This window comes from Amblyomma americanum, chromosome 1 (assembly GCF_052857255.1).
Source record: "Amblyomma americanum isolate KBUSLIRL-KWMA chromosome 1, ASM5285725v1, whole genome shotgun sequence".
NCBI classification, from domain to species: Eukaryota; Metazoa; Arthropoda; class Arachnida; order Ixodida; family Ixodidae; genus Amblyomma; species Amblyomma americanum.
The window spans coordinates 377,548,035-377,563,480 of record NC_135497.1 but is presented as its reverse complement, the minus strand read 5'-3'; the positions used below and the strand labels follow the sequence as shown (position 1 = coordinate 377,563,480).

Genomic DNA, 15,446 nt, shown 5'->3' with positions numbered 1-15,446 from the left:
TGTTTTACTATGGTTAGTTCTAGACGAGTGTTCGAAAGGAGGGTGTAAGTATTGTGAATTTGTTATTTTGAAGTGGCCGTGAAGAAGCTGGAACAAAAACTTTAATCTTGAAATGATTCTTCCCTGTGACAGGCTTTGCAAATTTGATTGAATTATTAGACTGGTAGCGGTAGTCTGGCGAGAATACTTTGAGTATACAAACCTTACTGCTAGTTTTTGGATGCGCTCTAATTTGTTGATTAAAATTTTTTGATGGGGGCTCCAGACTATATCCGCATATTCTAGGGTAGGTCTGATGAGAGCTTTATAGGCACTGAGTTTAATATGGGCCGGCGTGTTACGCAGCTTTCTCCTTAAATAATTTAATTTACCTTTAGCTTTAGAGCAAATTGTTTTGATGTAGGGTTCCCAACGCAGGTTGGATGTTAGGATGAGTCCTAGATATTTCACCTGATCAAATTTTTTGACCTGTGTGTCGCCAAGTGTGTATGTAAAACTTAGAGGCTGCTTCTTATTAGTGAATGTGATGCTTTTGGTCTTTTTCGCGTTAAGTTTCATTCCCCAGGTCTTACACCAAGTGTGGATTGATTCTAAAAAATTGTTAAGGAGAATTTGATCTTCTAATTTTTTTGCAGCTATGTATACGACACAGTCGTCTGCAAAAAGGCGAAGCTGGATCGATGAACTAACACAGGAATTAATATCATTTATGTAAATGAGAAACAAAAGAGGCGCAAGAACTGATCCCTGGGGTACACACGAATACACATCCAGGTTCTGCGAGACGTATTCACCTATTTTAACACATTATTTTCTGTTCTATAAATAGCAAGAAATCCAAGAAACAATGTTACAATCAATTCCAAAAGATAGTAATTTTGTTATAAGGTAATCGTGAGGAACAACATCAAACGCTTTAGAGAAATCTAAGAATATTGCATCTATCTGGTTGCCTTCATTAATTGTGTTAGCTATGTCATGAGTAATTTCAGCAAGCTGCGTTACTGTTGAAAGCCCTGTTCTGAAACCATGTTGTTTTTCGTAAATTAGATTATTGTTTTCTAGATATGAAACTATATCTTTAAAAATAACGTGTTCCATCATTTTGCAGCTTGTACTTATTAGTGATATTGGACTATAGTTATTCAGTTCAGTTTTAGAACCCGATTTGTTTATAGGAATTATTTTGGCACAGCGCCAGTCATCTGGGATTACGAGTGTTTTTAAGGATCTTGTATAAATTATATTCAGGTATTTGGACACCCATTCAACGTATCGGGCTAAAAATGTGTTTGAGATGAAATCAGGACCCGGAGATTTTTTGGTGTCAAGTTTTTGTAAAAGAGAAAGGATTCCGACTTCACTAATGGCTAGTTCTGTCATGGGTTGCTTGATTGTGTAAGCGGGTAGCGAAGCGTGGGAGGCTGTTCGGGTGAAAACTGACTGGAAAAACTTATTGAATTCATTTGCAATAGCATCAGGTTTACTTGTGGTATCACTGAAATCTGTAATGATGGAACCAGTTGACTGGTCTTCATATAAGTACCGCCAAAACTTATGAGGGTTGTGGGCTATGAAGGAAGGCAGCGTCAAATCAAAGAAACGAGATTTTGCATCTCGGACTTTGCTCTGTAAACAGTTAACAAGGCTTGCAATTTCGTTCTCGTTTCCCTTTTTTCGCCGTCGTTTTATTTTTCTTTTAATTTGAATTATCTCGCGCTTTATCCACGGGTACTCTCTGTTTATGCGTTTTTTTCGGAGCGGAACGTATCTCTTTTCGCAAGTATGTACAATGTTCTTGAAACAAGACCACAGTTCACGCACATCCGTCAATGCGCTGAATTCGGCAAAGCTGCACTCACGGGCATTTAAAATTTGCAGGATCATCTGCACGCTCATAGTCCTTGACAAAGGTAGGTGGTGTTTTCTTTTTTTTGCAGGTGACTGATATGGGACATGATAGTACTAGCAATTTGTGGTCAGATATGCCATCTTCGATACGCACTGAACACCCTGGAAGTGTATTGCTAACGAACATTAAATCAAGAAGTGAAGAGGAGGACGATAGAACTCGGGTGTTATCGGCAACCACCTGATCTAAGGAAAAACCAAATGCAGTAAATAAAAGTGTTTCCGCGCTTTGGGCATTTTTTCCGTCATGTGAAAAGTCCGCCCAATTTATCCCTGGCAGATTAAAGTCACCCGATAAAATCAACTTAGATCTTGAATTAGTGTGCTGGGACAGGTAATCGTACATTTTTTCAATATAATCTGGAGGGGCGTTTGGCGGTTGATACACGCCTCCCAGTAATATGCTTTTACCGGAATATGTTATTTTGCACCACACACTTTCGTGGTCATCGATACTCTTCAGGACTGAATATTTTATGTTGCTTTTAAATGCTATAGCTACTCCTCCCCCTCGTGATCCTCTATCTTTACGTAGCAATTTATATGTTGATGGGACAACTTCGGAATCACGTACCCCTGCTTGTAACCATGTTTCCGTTATAATTATAATGTGAGGATGGTGCCCCAGAATTAGCTGCTCAAGGTGACCTAATTTATTTACTATACTTCTAGCATTAAATGAAAGGATTCTTAGTGTTTTGGTTTTGGTTGGTCAGATATGATTGCTGCTCGAGTTTGCTGTTCCTGGAGAGGAAATTGGTTGGGTTTGCCTTGCATCATCGGTCCTTCTGGTTATGTCGACCCTGGTTTGTTGTGTTTCGTCCCAAATGAAAACCTTGCCATTGACCTTTAGCTTGTCAAAGGAAAGCGAAAACCTTCGCCCCAGCCGCCCTCTCGCGTTCCGATGAGCGCCATAGCTTAGCGCGTAAGTCTCGTACCCTTTTTGAAAAATCTTCACACATGGAAATGTTAGAACCTTTTAGTTTGAAACAGCTTGACATAATATCCGTTTTCTCTGCAAAATTGAAGAGCCGAACTATGACTGGACGTGGTTTTTTTTGCTCTTAGGATTACCTATCCTGTGAATTCTTTAGACAGATTCTACTTCCATGCCCAGCTTGTCTTTGAAGATTTCTTGCTTAACGTGTTCCTCAAGTGATTTAGCATCCTCCTCCGGTTTCTCGATCACACCGTAAATCACTAAGTTGTTGCGCTTACTACGGTTTTCTAAATCATCTATTTTGCCGTTATACCTTGAATGTGTTTGTTCGTACTCCTGAATAGTCTTTCACTTTCATCAATTCTTTCATCGCATTTCTTCAGCCTACCCAAATCGTTTTCAATTGTTTCAATTCTCAGGCTCATATTATCGACCGTTTTCTCGACGTGTTTTAGGTTTGTAACTAGTTCCCGCAAAGTTTTGTTGGTTTTTGCTTGTTCTTTCAGAATCTTTTTCAGTAGTTCATTGCTAGGTTGACCGTCAGAATCAGAGTCAGAGTTGGGGCCTGGGTTGAGTTCAATGTTACCCGATGTCAGCAGTAAAAGCCTAATGACACTATTACAATCACAAAGCATACTAAGGAGAAATTGTGGACCTGGTAGCATTATCAGGGTTACATCATTGTCTCTAACTGAGGAAACAGAGTATTTGCCACCAACCTGTACAACAAAGACGAAGAATTTGAGCATTGGTCTCGGGTTTGTGCCACCAAGTCCACTGAAGTATCCAACTGGCGGGATCCTGGTTATATTTCCGGGTAGGCGTGGTTCCGTTGAAGTCCCAGCAACAGCACGGTGATAGTGGCGCTCAGGGCTTGCTTCGATGTAGCGCAGATCACACGCATCTTTTTGGAAAAGCAGCTGCTTTGCCGCATCCGCCGATAAACTGCCTTCCAGCAGGTCATGTGCCTCCGTGCTGGTGATCAGGCTGGACGGCCACAGAACAACCTGTACAACAAAGACAAAGAATTTGAGCATTGGTCTCTGGTCGGTGCCACCAAGTCCACTCGAACAGGTATCAGATCACTTGAGCAGATGGCTCCAGGGATGGCGCATAAGCTCTTGGCCATCCGGCGGGGCTGACGTGCTGTGTTTTGAGGGGCCCCGCCCTTCCCAATCAGCTAATAACGTTTTAGAGCGAAAAGCTATACTGCTCCCATGCAGAGCCTGAAGTTAGTCTGGCTCTTAGATTTCACCTCTAACGGGAGGCGCGTCGCGTGTGCAAAATCGCGCGTGGTAGGTACCCGCTGCGGTGGCTCAGTGATTAGGGCGCTCGGCTACTCATCCGGAGTTCCCGGTTTCGAACTCGACCGCGGTGGCTGCTTTCCGACGGAGGCGAAACGCAAAGGCGCCCATGTGCTGTGCGATATCAGTGCGCGTTGAAGACCCCCAGGTGGTCGAAATCATTCCGGAGCCCTCCACTATGGCACCTCTTTCTTCCTTTATTCTCTCACGCGCTCCTTTATCCTTTCCTTTATGGCGCGGTTCAGGTGTCCGGCGATAGGTGAGACAGATACTGTGCCATTTCCTTTCACCAAAAACCAATTTAATGTAATTTAATGTGCCTCAGTCTTCATCTTGTTATTCGCCTACATCTTCCTCCTCTGCGTCCTTGGCAGTCACGCCCGCCGCTGTGTTGGCTGCTGCTCGGCCGCTCCTCCTCGCCAGTTGTGGCATGCGATGTGTCATAGTTGAGAGAAAACTGACGCCAACCAATGCTTTTAACTTTACCCAACGTTTCGAGACCAACTTGGTCCCTTCTTCAGGGGTGACTTGGGTGAAGTTAAAAATATTGGTGGGCGTCTGTTTTCTCTCCGCTATCTCAAGAACCCAACCAGCCGGACTTCCGTCGAAGATGTTTTCGTGATTTGTCATGTGATTCGCTTTGCGCTTGGCAGTCACCGCCGCTGCCGCGTCGACCGCCGTTCCCGGACGCTCGCTTTTGCACTTGTGGCACGTGACGCTTAACGTGATCTGCTCTCGCTGAAACAATTTGCTCTCGCTGAAGTCTTGAAACATTAAAGATGGACCAAGGCTACACCGTGTCTAACCACGGTGAACAAAGCTTTCGCTCTGTATATCCTGGCTCAGCTGAGTTGAACCGCAGCCACTTTTATCGTCTGTCTGTCTTCCTGGATCCCTGTTGCTATCGGCATCACTGTTCTGGCATTTCCACTCATCTGTGCGGTTTGAAGAAGAAGCAGCATGATAGGAACGGCTGAAGAAGCCGAAGTATGGGGAATTAATTTATACCTCGCTGAACACTCCTTTTCTTCCCTTTCAGCTTTTTATATGCTTTGAGAAACACTTTTTGCAAGCTCGTATACGCAACGAAATATTATTGCATACGTAGAGGCTTTTCTGTACCAAGTTTTTTTACATGTGCGATATTGACGTCACCACGGTTCAACGGGTGCCAGCGGTAGACATTGACTGATGATAAGCAATCTTTCTAGAAGAAGATCTGCTAGTCTTTTTGAGGATGCATTGATAGAGATGAGTTTTTTTTTTACTGCGGACGTGAATATTATAAACAAAAACGTAGCATATGGACGGGACGTCTATAGAAGGGCGAAGACAGGACGGTCCTGTCCTTCTACGTCCCGTCCATATGCTACGTTTTTGTTTATAACATGTCTGACCAACTGGCCCCTCAGTATACTCTGTTAAAAGACGTGAATATTCCCCGCGGCAATTACATCAAATCTTAAATTGATTTTTCTGATGAACTGAAAAACGAAACTTTTGCTTCATAGAAGGTGAATGTTGGGATTGTGGGAAGCAAAGACAATTCGGATGTTGGCGAGCGGCAACCGGAGCAAATGAACAATGCGAATGAGCGGACGCCTCACCTTCCGCTTTCACTTTTTTTTACCGCTATGTAGAACTTCCTGTGAGCATCGGCAACGAGCTGCGGGAAGGAGCATGCGCAGTGCATCTCACGCACCCTCGCTCGTGCAGCACGGGTGGCACACTCTCGACACTGTGAACAATACAGTGTGCGGCTGCTTTTAGAGCAGTAGCTCTACTCAATGCAAAAGTCGCTCACCATTCCGTGCCTGATTTGACCTTGGTTTAACCTTGAGAAGCACAACATAGCAACAGAATGGCTTTGACAAGTTGACCTCGGCCGATTTGGATCAAAATCTATGTCCAACCATAACTGACCGTGCCCGACACGATGGCGACCTATGAATTTGGTTCGGGTAATTTCCAATATTTTCGGCCGCACCACTACAGAAATTGACCTTGGCCGATTTGGACCAAAATCGATGTCCAACCATAATTCAGCATGCCCGACCCGATAATGACCTCCAAATTTGGCCCGGGTCATTTCCAAAAATACGGCCCGCGCCATCCCCGAAATTTGACCTTGGGCGATTTAGACCAAAATTCATGTCCAACCATAACTGACCGTCCCCGACACGATGTCAACCCCCAAGTTTTGCCCGGACCATTGCCAAAATGCTATCGCTCGAGCTTGGGTATAACCGTGGTTAAACCCTTCCTAACTTTTTCAAAAGCTCCAGCCATTAGCGGCACATTATATACGAGCAGCAGGTATGTTAGTTGATTTAACATACGGATGGCCGTACAGAGCTGTTAATTCTTACGCGTCGAAGTGGATGTGATGTGCCTCAGCTGGCGCATGATCAAGTTAATTGCAGAGATATGACAGAGGCCTTTGCCCTGCAGTGGGCATAGTCAGGTCGATGCTACCGCTGCTGCTGATGCTGATGATATCCTAGCAGTAACCAAAACCGACGCGAAACGGGTTATGCACACATATGGCGACACTGTGCCCAAACAGGTAAGGGTCTAGTCAAGTCGTGGTGACATGGTTTGGGTCGTTTAAAAGGACACTGAGGAGAGCTCTATCAATTTTTTTTGTTAGCAAAATCTGATAGTTCGGCATTTCATGGCTTCGTTGCCGCTTGTCCGGGAGCGAAAGATGCATTTATTTGAAAGAAGTTTGAATTCGAAGACGAAGAAGTCTTTCCCGCCGCTCTGATTCAAACTCAGGGAACTCTTATGACGCCACGGCAACTCTTATGACGTCTCAGAACGGAGTGACGTGACACGTGACGTAAACGCAGACTCCGTGATTTCTGACGGCTAGCGGTGCGGTGCGCAACCTTCCTTTGCCAGCCTCAGAGATTCACGACTTCCATGAAGTAAGGAAAATTCCTCCAAGGTGGCACCTCTTGTCCTAGGAAGTCATCACGCTTGTACTTGCGAGATTGGCCTGTGGCGGCGATACCTGTATTTTGGTTCTTGCTTTTTCTACATTACAAGAGCTTTGTTTTCAGTAAGAGTGGCGTTTTTGTGATCAGGAGCTGCTATTCTATCGATACAAGCCAACTTCAATTTCTCCTCAGTGTCCCTTTAAGAGTGCTTACGCCGCAGCGAGTGGGAAACGACTGAAAAACAATTCATTGACGATCCCAGCTAATTCAATGGCTTATGCTGGTCGTTGCAGACACGGTAGCCCTGGACAATCCGCACGTAGTGGACCTGCGGTCGGACACTGACCAAGCGGACACCCGAGATGCGTCAGGCTATGAGAGACGCTGAGGTGGGGGACGACGTCTACAAGGAGGACCCTACCGTCAACGGTAAGCAGGGTGAAACGCACAGGGGTAAAATACTAATGCGATGGCATTAGAGGCCCTGTCCTGTTCTCGAGAAAAACCGGCGTACGTCCGCCCGTCCGGGTAACGAAAAAACAGGTCGTCAACCTGCCATGCTGGGCAGGTGGCAACCTAGCCACCATGGAAGGTGACCATGAAATTAATTCAAATGAATTCAATGCACATGCTGCCTGCCCACCGAGGCACTGCGCATCAGTACATTGGTCGAGGGATAAACAGCGCCCTGGAGAACTATTGGTGCGACAATGAGCCTGATGGGAGCCTTGGAAGAGCAGCCTGGGTTTCATTAACCGCCACAGCACTCCGCCAGTAGTGGTATGAGGACACCCCATGATCTTTGAAGGGGAAAGAGTACTTGCATGGGAGGGATCTACAATGCTTTCGCATTATACACTTAAGGGTATGTTAAGCGGTGGCCGAGCTTTTTTTTAAACAGCAAGAAAAAAAATTCGACCGAAATTACCTCGCTATTAAATCAACCATGCAATGCGGTAGCAATAAAACGGGCTGGGCGAGGAAATTGCGAACATTTGCTCGTAAAACAGGAAAGAGTTGAGGTACGAGGGGATCTCCCGCTTTCCCCACATCCCAGAATAAAGCTTGATCTGAGGGTTGCGACAAGGTCTATACTATGAAAGTTCATCGACTATAAGTATCGCGTTATCTTCCATGGGCTTTAGGCAGATGCTATTGAGTGTTCAATTCGAGACAGCCAGACATACACGCTGCCCTGTAAAGCGCAGGATTAAAGGGACACTGAGGAGAAATTGAAGTTGGCTTGTATCGATAGAATAGCAGCTCCTGATCACAAAAACGCCACTCTTACTGAAAACAAAGCTCTTGTAATGTAGAAAATAGCAAGAACCAAAATACAGGTATCGCCGCCACAGGCCATACTAGCAAGTACAAGCGTGATGACTTCCTAGGACAAGAGGCGCCACCTTGGAGGAATTTTCCTTACTTCATGGAAGTCGTGAATCTCTGAGGCTGGCAAAGGAAGGTTGCGCACCGCACCGCTAGCCGTCAGAAATCACGGAGTCTGCGTTTACGTCACGTATCACGTCACTCCGTTCTGTGACGTCATAAGAGTTCTCCGTGTCGTCATAAGAGTTCTCGAGTTTGAATCAGAGCGGCGGGAAAAACGTTCTCAACTTCGAATCCAAATTTCTTTGAAATAAATGCATCTTTCGCGCCCGGACAAGCGGCAACAATGCCATGAAATGCCGAAGAATCAGATTTTGCTAACAAAAAAAATGATAGAGTTCTCCTCAGTGTCCCTTTAAGTGCTGTTGTGTAAGCTTTTCAATCTATTTATACTAATGCTGTCAATTGGGTTGCTGACGTTGATACGCGAATTAGATTTATGCCTTCCCTTTGTGTAGTGGCGAATTCTGGAGCTGGTTTTGCAACAGCTATTACTTTTTTTTTCAGGGGTATGAAATAGCATTCGTATCTTTGGCTGCACGATGGGCATGCTTCGCTGGTAGACTCGAAGCGAGTCGGTCTGAACTGACGAAGGAACCTTACTTCCTTGCTTCGAATCGAACACACAGGCTTGCGTTCTCGATCCCCGAGAAAACAAAATTGGCAGTGGCTTAACTTAGCTAAGCCTGGAATTCAGCGAAAAGCAAGGACGCTTGCTAAGCGTCTGAGGCTCGTTCATGGCGACTCCGCTGCCCGCTCGTGACAGCCGTTCTATGTACCACACGACCACGTGGCTATTACGTGGTATCACGGGGTCTTACGACACCCCTATCGGATGTCATCACGTGACCTCACATCCCACCATCGGATGTTCTTAAGGGCAAAGGTCATCCCAAAGGTCACCCAACGCCAAAGGCCAAGATCAAAAGTTAGAGGTCATTTCAAGGTCAGAAGTTAAAGGTCAACTAAAGGTCAATGGTCAAGGGTTTGACGCCATAACTGTACCACATATGGTCATACACGGCTTACGTGGTTGGGCTGAAGGTAGTTGAAGGTCATTCTCCGGCCTAGGCGACGACTGCTTTACCTACAGAAGTGAAGCTTTTCGCTTCAAAAAAATACATATTAAGGCACAGGAAGCCGATCTTTGGAATTCACCTTAACTAATTTACCCTAACGCAGAACTCGCATCTCTCTCTGAGTCGAAGCTCTCCACCAGCTGCGCGGGTGCAGGTACAAATACGTGCCTCTTCGCAAGCGGCCTCTCGGGGGAAGCAAAACACGAAATTCACGTACTCTGTACAATGTCAGCGAGAAACAGGGCGAAAACACTCGTTAAAACGAATCCTTCCTTCATGGAACAAATACACAGGCTCTTGCTGTGACACACTTCAAGCGTCACCCAGTATTCATACCCAAAAATTGTGGACAAAGGCATTTTTGAGCGGGGAACAGTTTATGAACTAAATTTCTCTTTCCACCCTCCACCACGAAATCTGAAGCCTCACTCCTTCCACTGACTCTGTCCGCACCGTCAGCAAGCATGTCTCATGGGTGCCGGGCTGTTGACTGCCATTCTCCTTCCTCTCCGCCGGGGGGGGAGGGGTGGCCTGTAGCGGCACTATCATCGTCAGCAGCGCTACGCCGCCTCGGCTCGTAACATAGTGCTCGCGCTGGCTACGTGGGGCCACGTGCGGCGTAGAATAAATACAGTTGATTCCTGGTTCCCGGCCTGTTCGCTTTTTCATTCATTTCATTTATTTACCTTAAAGGCCTCTTTCGGGGTATTACATAAGGGGTGGGGTAATCAAAAATTGGTACATTTTTTTCACGATGACATATGACGTTCAATATTGGCGTTGAAGAGTGACGGGCAGGTGATAGCAGCAGCGGAGTGGGAGAGGCCGTTCCAGTCTGACGCGGCTCGTGGAAAGAAAGAGGTGGAGAAGGTTACAGTACGGGCACGTGGACGAGTAACTTGTAGATGACGAAGTCAATGTCCCTCTACACAAGTCTATCAATGTGTCACATGTTGATGAGTGTGAGCAAAGGGTGGGGAGGGGGAGAAAGAGTAACTTCCTCAACCAGCAAAAAAACGAAGGCACTGCAAAAGGAACAGTTCAAGAACTGCAGTACATGTCGCATAAACTGGTGTGAGGGCCGCACTTTTGTTTTTAAAATGCAGGAGAGAATATTGAAGTTGCGGCCCATACAATAAGTACCAAAAAGGGTATAACCGCATTTTTAATAAATTATCTAGGCCAAAAAAGGGGTCCGATCCATAAGCGGGGTAAGCTAAAATTGAAAAAAATCATTTTTACTTTTCTACCAATCGTGAATGACAAAACCTTGGAGAATATCTTTTGAGTGGGCACGCTTTAATGCCATTTAGCAGGACAAAAATAGCCCGGATCGCAAAACTGAGTGGTGAGCGGGTTTGGCTGATCTCCTTGGAGCTTGCCGTCACCCGCATTGCTGCTGCAAAAAATGACGTCCAATGTAAAACTAGTAGTTTCACTCAGTCGAGCTGATTGTTCAACAACAGTTAGGCAGAGAAATAATTGACATGGTGTGTTTTATTGAACGCCAGCGCGTTTTACCCTGTGCCCTTCTCGTTCATTCCGAGGCCATTTCGATGGCCCACTGCGACCAGCGGAGACAAGAGATTCTGGTGGGCGACGTCTCGCGCATCTTTATCAATGAGCAAGGAGGCGCGGCACATGCATGTGCAAGGGGCGCTCGAAGCATCATCATCATGATCATCATCATCATCAGACTAACTACGCCCACTGCAGGACAAGGGCCTTACCTTTATCCCAATGAATAACCCTGTACTGTGCTGCCTGTGGCCCCCTTATCCCGGCAGACTTCTTATTCTCATTCACCCACCTGACCTTCTGCCGCCCTCTGCTACGCTTGCCTTCTCTCGGTGTCTACTTCGGTGCCCCACACTTCAAACAGAAAGGAGCAAAAAGAGAGTAAGCAATTCTCTAGCGCACTCCCTTGCACAAAAGGGAGCGAACTAGAGTGCTTACTCCCTTTTGACTCCCGTGTATACAGACGTATACGTGTTTACAGTGTAAATAACCAATAACAATAACAATAATGGCTCTGATAGAAGAGACTAGTAAGTATCTTCAGAGTCAAAATGTAGGACTGCACCGCTCCCTTTGGTGTAGTGTCGCCGAGTCGCTACCTTGTAATCCACACCGTGTTCACTCGTGTATGTGTGTGTACGTCTTGAGCGTATTTTTCTTCTACGGGCAAGCATTTTGATGGCCATTATATAGGTCAAAAGCGGATGCGTTTTGAATATGTAAAGCAGTGCTGACGGAAGCGGCGGATTATATCCTCCTCGTGTAAGTGCTAGTCTAAGACGGTTCCCGGGACAATGTTTTAGTGTTGGTAGCATTAGAAGCCAGGGCCAACATTCGTCTTGGGTTGTAAAATTCTCCCTTTTGCTGGAAAGAACCGACGTCCCCAGACCGGAGCATTCCCATTGGGAGAAGAAGATGACGTCACCAGACGGGAGCGTTCAGACTGGCTATAGGGAAGTGACGTCATCAGAGCGGAAGTGGCATCGATACCGTAAAGCATCAACAGCTGCTAGCGCTAACACATTGCCAACACACAACAATGAAACTAGGTGTCCCCTTTATTTTATGGACTTGAGCTCTTCTTTTTAGATGCACCCTCCTCACCGTCCTCGCTTCATCACCTTTTGACAATTGAGCACCCTTGGACGCTCCAGCAGTTAAGTGAGATATTCAGAACTTAATCAAGGGGGACAAACCGAAGAAGGCCACTTGACCAATGCATTACCGTACATACCTGCTGGAGCAGATCCCCCCGCCTGTTGCACTTCAATATAACCACGTCGCCACTGTAGCTCGGATTGTGAGTCGCTTTATTAGAAAGAGTTTCTCCCCACAGGTGGCGGGGGTTCATAGCTGGGATGTACCCATCAGAAGGACAGCCGCCTCCTTCTGGAGGACCTGAAGCCCCGCGTCAGATACAGGGACTTCCACTACTGCCCCAGGACTTCGCTGCTTTGCCTCGAGAACACGCACAACTTCTGCGGGGGCACCGTCCTACCCCTGAACTACATGGAACAGGTGCGACAACTAGGTGCTTCCGGTCAATGCCAATACGGCGCCGGTTCTCAAACCGTTGTCCGCAGACTGTTGGCGGGCATCCTCTGCGACATCCTTAGGGAGCGAATTCCGAGAGTATTCTTCAGTTACACTTCTGCTGCTGCACTTATGAGGCTCGAAAGTACAATTGTGCATATCCTTGAGGCCTACAGGTGAAAGTATACCATGTGCTTGCATCGACGTGGTTTGTGCATGGCTGTTCCTAAGCAGTCATTGCTGGATTCATTTCTCCTCGGATTTATTATTTATTAAAAGAGGGCCCGTGCTTCTTGTTACATGAATATAAGGACCCCGGTGCGACCATCTGTCGGCATTGTCATCAGAGGTTTTTTTTAGCGAAAGCTTCACTACGCTAGGTTTTCAACGGGGCAGAGTCAGTTCAGTCATGTGACAGGTTTCACGTGGTGTCACGTGACAGGTCATGTGACCTACTGACGTCTTCACAATCTGCCCACCGTGGCAGATCTTGTTGCCTCTTCAGGGCTCCCTTCTTCCTTCTACGGTGACACGGTGAGGCCGTTGCACGTGTTGGGAGTTTGGCCAGGTGTTTTTTATTGCTCAATGTCAAAGTCAATGTATTGGTCAATGTCCCCCTAGGCCTCGTGCAATATATTTAGCTTCCCCGGGTGGGGGTCCGGCTCCCTGGTTCGATAGCCTGCCGGCCGAAAGTTTGCCCTTGGATTCTTTCGGTCGAAATGGCGTCAGTGACATCCCAGTGGCGCTTGTACCCATTGGAGACGGGGCCCTAAAATTGAAAAAAAATTAAAATTATCCAGGAGCAGTTGAAGGCTGTTACCAGCCGCCACCTGGAAATCTCTGAAGTGCGCCCTTTCGGCCGTAGGGGCATTCTGTGCCGATCCTCGGATGTGCAGTGCGTGTCGGAGTTTCTGCGCTGCACATCCTTCGCATCATTTCCTCTAAATCATTTTATTCTAGAGCAACTGGCATGTTCAAAAGAGATCATCCGCGACGTGGACCCATAGGCCTCTCCTCAGGAACTACTTGACGACTTTCAGGACGCTGGTATCGGCGTGTTATCAGTTTACCGCTGCACCAGAGATGCTAATGGCTCACATGTGCCGACAGAGTCTGTGACTGCAACGTTTGCAGGATCTTCATGCCCGTCTGAGCTTAAGGTTTGGCCCATAGTGTACCGAGTCGACCCGCTATATCCTCGTCCGTTGCAATGCAGGAACAGCTGGCGCTTAAGTCATAGCAGCAAAGCTTACAAATCTGCGACGCGTTGCCGACTATGCGGGTAGAACCATTCCGCAGACCTCTGCTCATCTGAGGGTCCTATTTGCATGCTCTGTGGCGGCATTCATCCGGCTGATGATGCTGGCTGTGCCAAACGTTCAGATGAGCAGAATGTTCTGGTTATCATTTAACAGAGAAGGTGCTCTAGAGCTGATGCTTATGCACAATTAGACCGGAAGAGGCAATTTTATGCGGGTCTTGCAAGATCATTTGGTTCTGAGGCACAGGCGTTGCTGACAAAGTTTGTGGTGTCAGCTGTCGAGAAGGCGCTTGCAGTTATTGTGGACCGTATGCTGACTACATTCACTGAAGCTCTATCCCAGGGCATTTCAAGTCACGTTGCTCATTCAACTGCTGGCCTTCCAGTTCTATGAACTATATCCTTCCCATAGCCTCCCTGGTGTCTCTCCCCTGGCTCCTATTCCTGCTGCGTCCTAGTCTGTGCCTGTACGTGGCGCCGGGGATACAAGCCTTTTTACCGTTTGCACTACGGACGTCCAGATGGCGAATCCTTCCCAGAAGCGTCGAGCTCCTTCCTCTCCGTCGAAGTCTGCCCTCCCAAACAACAAAAGCAAGAAAGGTTCCCCCAGTAATCCACATACAACTGATGTGTTAAAGGAGGCTGTCACAGCCTCTCTGCTTTTACAGTAACAATGGCGAGGTTAAAAGTACTACAGTGGAATTGCCGTTCAGACGTATCTTCGTTTCACGCTTTACAGAACCTTGTCTCACAATTTGACACAGACATAATCTTACTTCAAGAAACTTGGCTTACTCCTATTAGGTCATTATCTCTCAAAAAGTTCCGGGTATTCCGAGCCGATCGCAATTGCGGCCAGGGTGGTGGCTTGCTAACATTAATTTCTTCTAAATTTGTTCATCGGGTGCATGTGTCACATCAAATTCAAAGACCTGACTGCGAATTGTTGGCTGTTGATATCGCAGTTCCACAGTGTACTCCCCTTACCGTTGCTAATGTTTACGTTCCTTCAGGTGTCCAAAGCACAGATCATTAAATGATCTTTTGCGGTCTAACAATAGAGGGGTGTTTGCTGGTGATTTCAATTCTCATCACGCAATTTGGGGTTTTCGTACTGATGCATGTGGGCAGCTGGGCAGCTTATTTGGTCATGGATGTCGGCAAGGGACGTGCGTTGCTGCAAAAGTCCAGGAGTTACTTTCTTGCGTTCCTTTTCTCGGTCTGTCATTGACTTAACATTAGTCATTAACGGGGTTTCTTCGTGGTCTATAGTGGATTGTGGTACTTCCAGTGAAAACTTTCCGATATCTTTCACAATAGCAGCTTCTCCCCTCAGGGCGACTGCTTCTTCACAAACTTAACATTAGCAGTGAACGGGGTTTATTCGTGGTCTACAGTGGATTGTGGTACTTCCGGTGATCACTTTCCGATATCTTTCACAATAGCAGCTTCTCCCCTCAGTGTGACTGCTTCCCCACAAAAATTCGTAAACCGCACACTTTTAAAAAACTTGTGCAATCCTCTTTCACCTTCATTGCATCATCTGTTAACTTGGATCGCGCTAACCAA

The 15,446-nt window shown here is 46.6% G+C and overlaps 1 pseudogene; it reads left to right on the top strand.

The window, feature by feature from the left end:
• Positions 1-15,446, top strand: part of LOC144122305 (uncharacterized) — a 35,523-nt pseudogene that overhangs the window by 8,127 nt on the left and 11,950 nt on the right.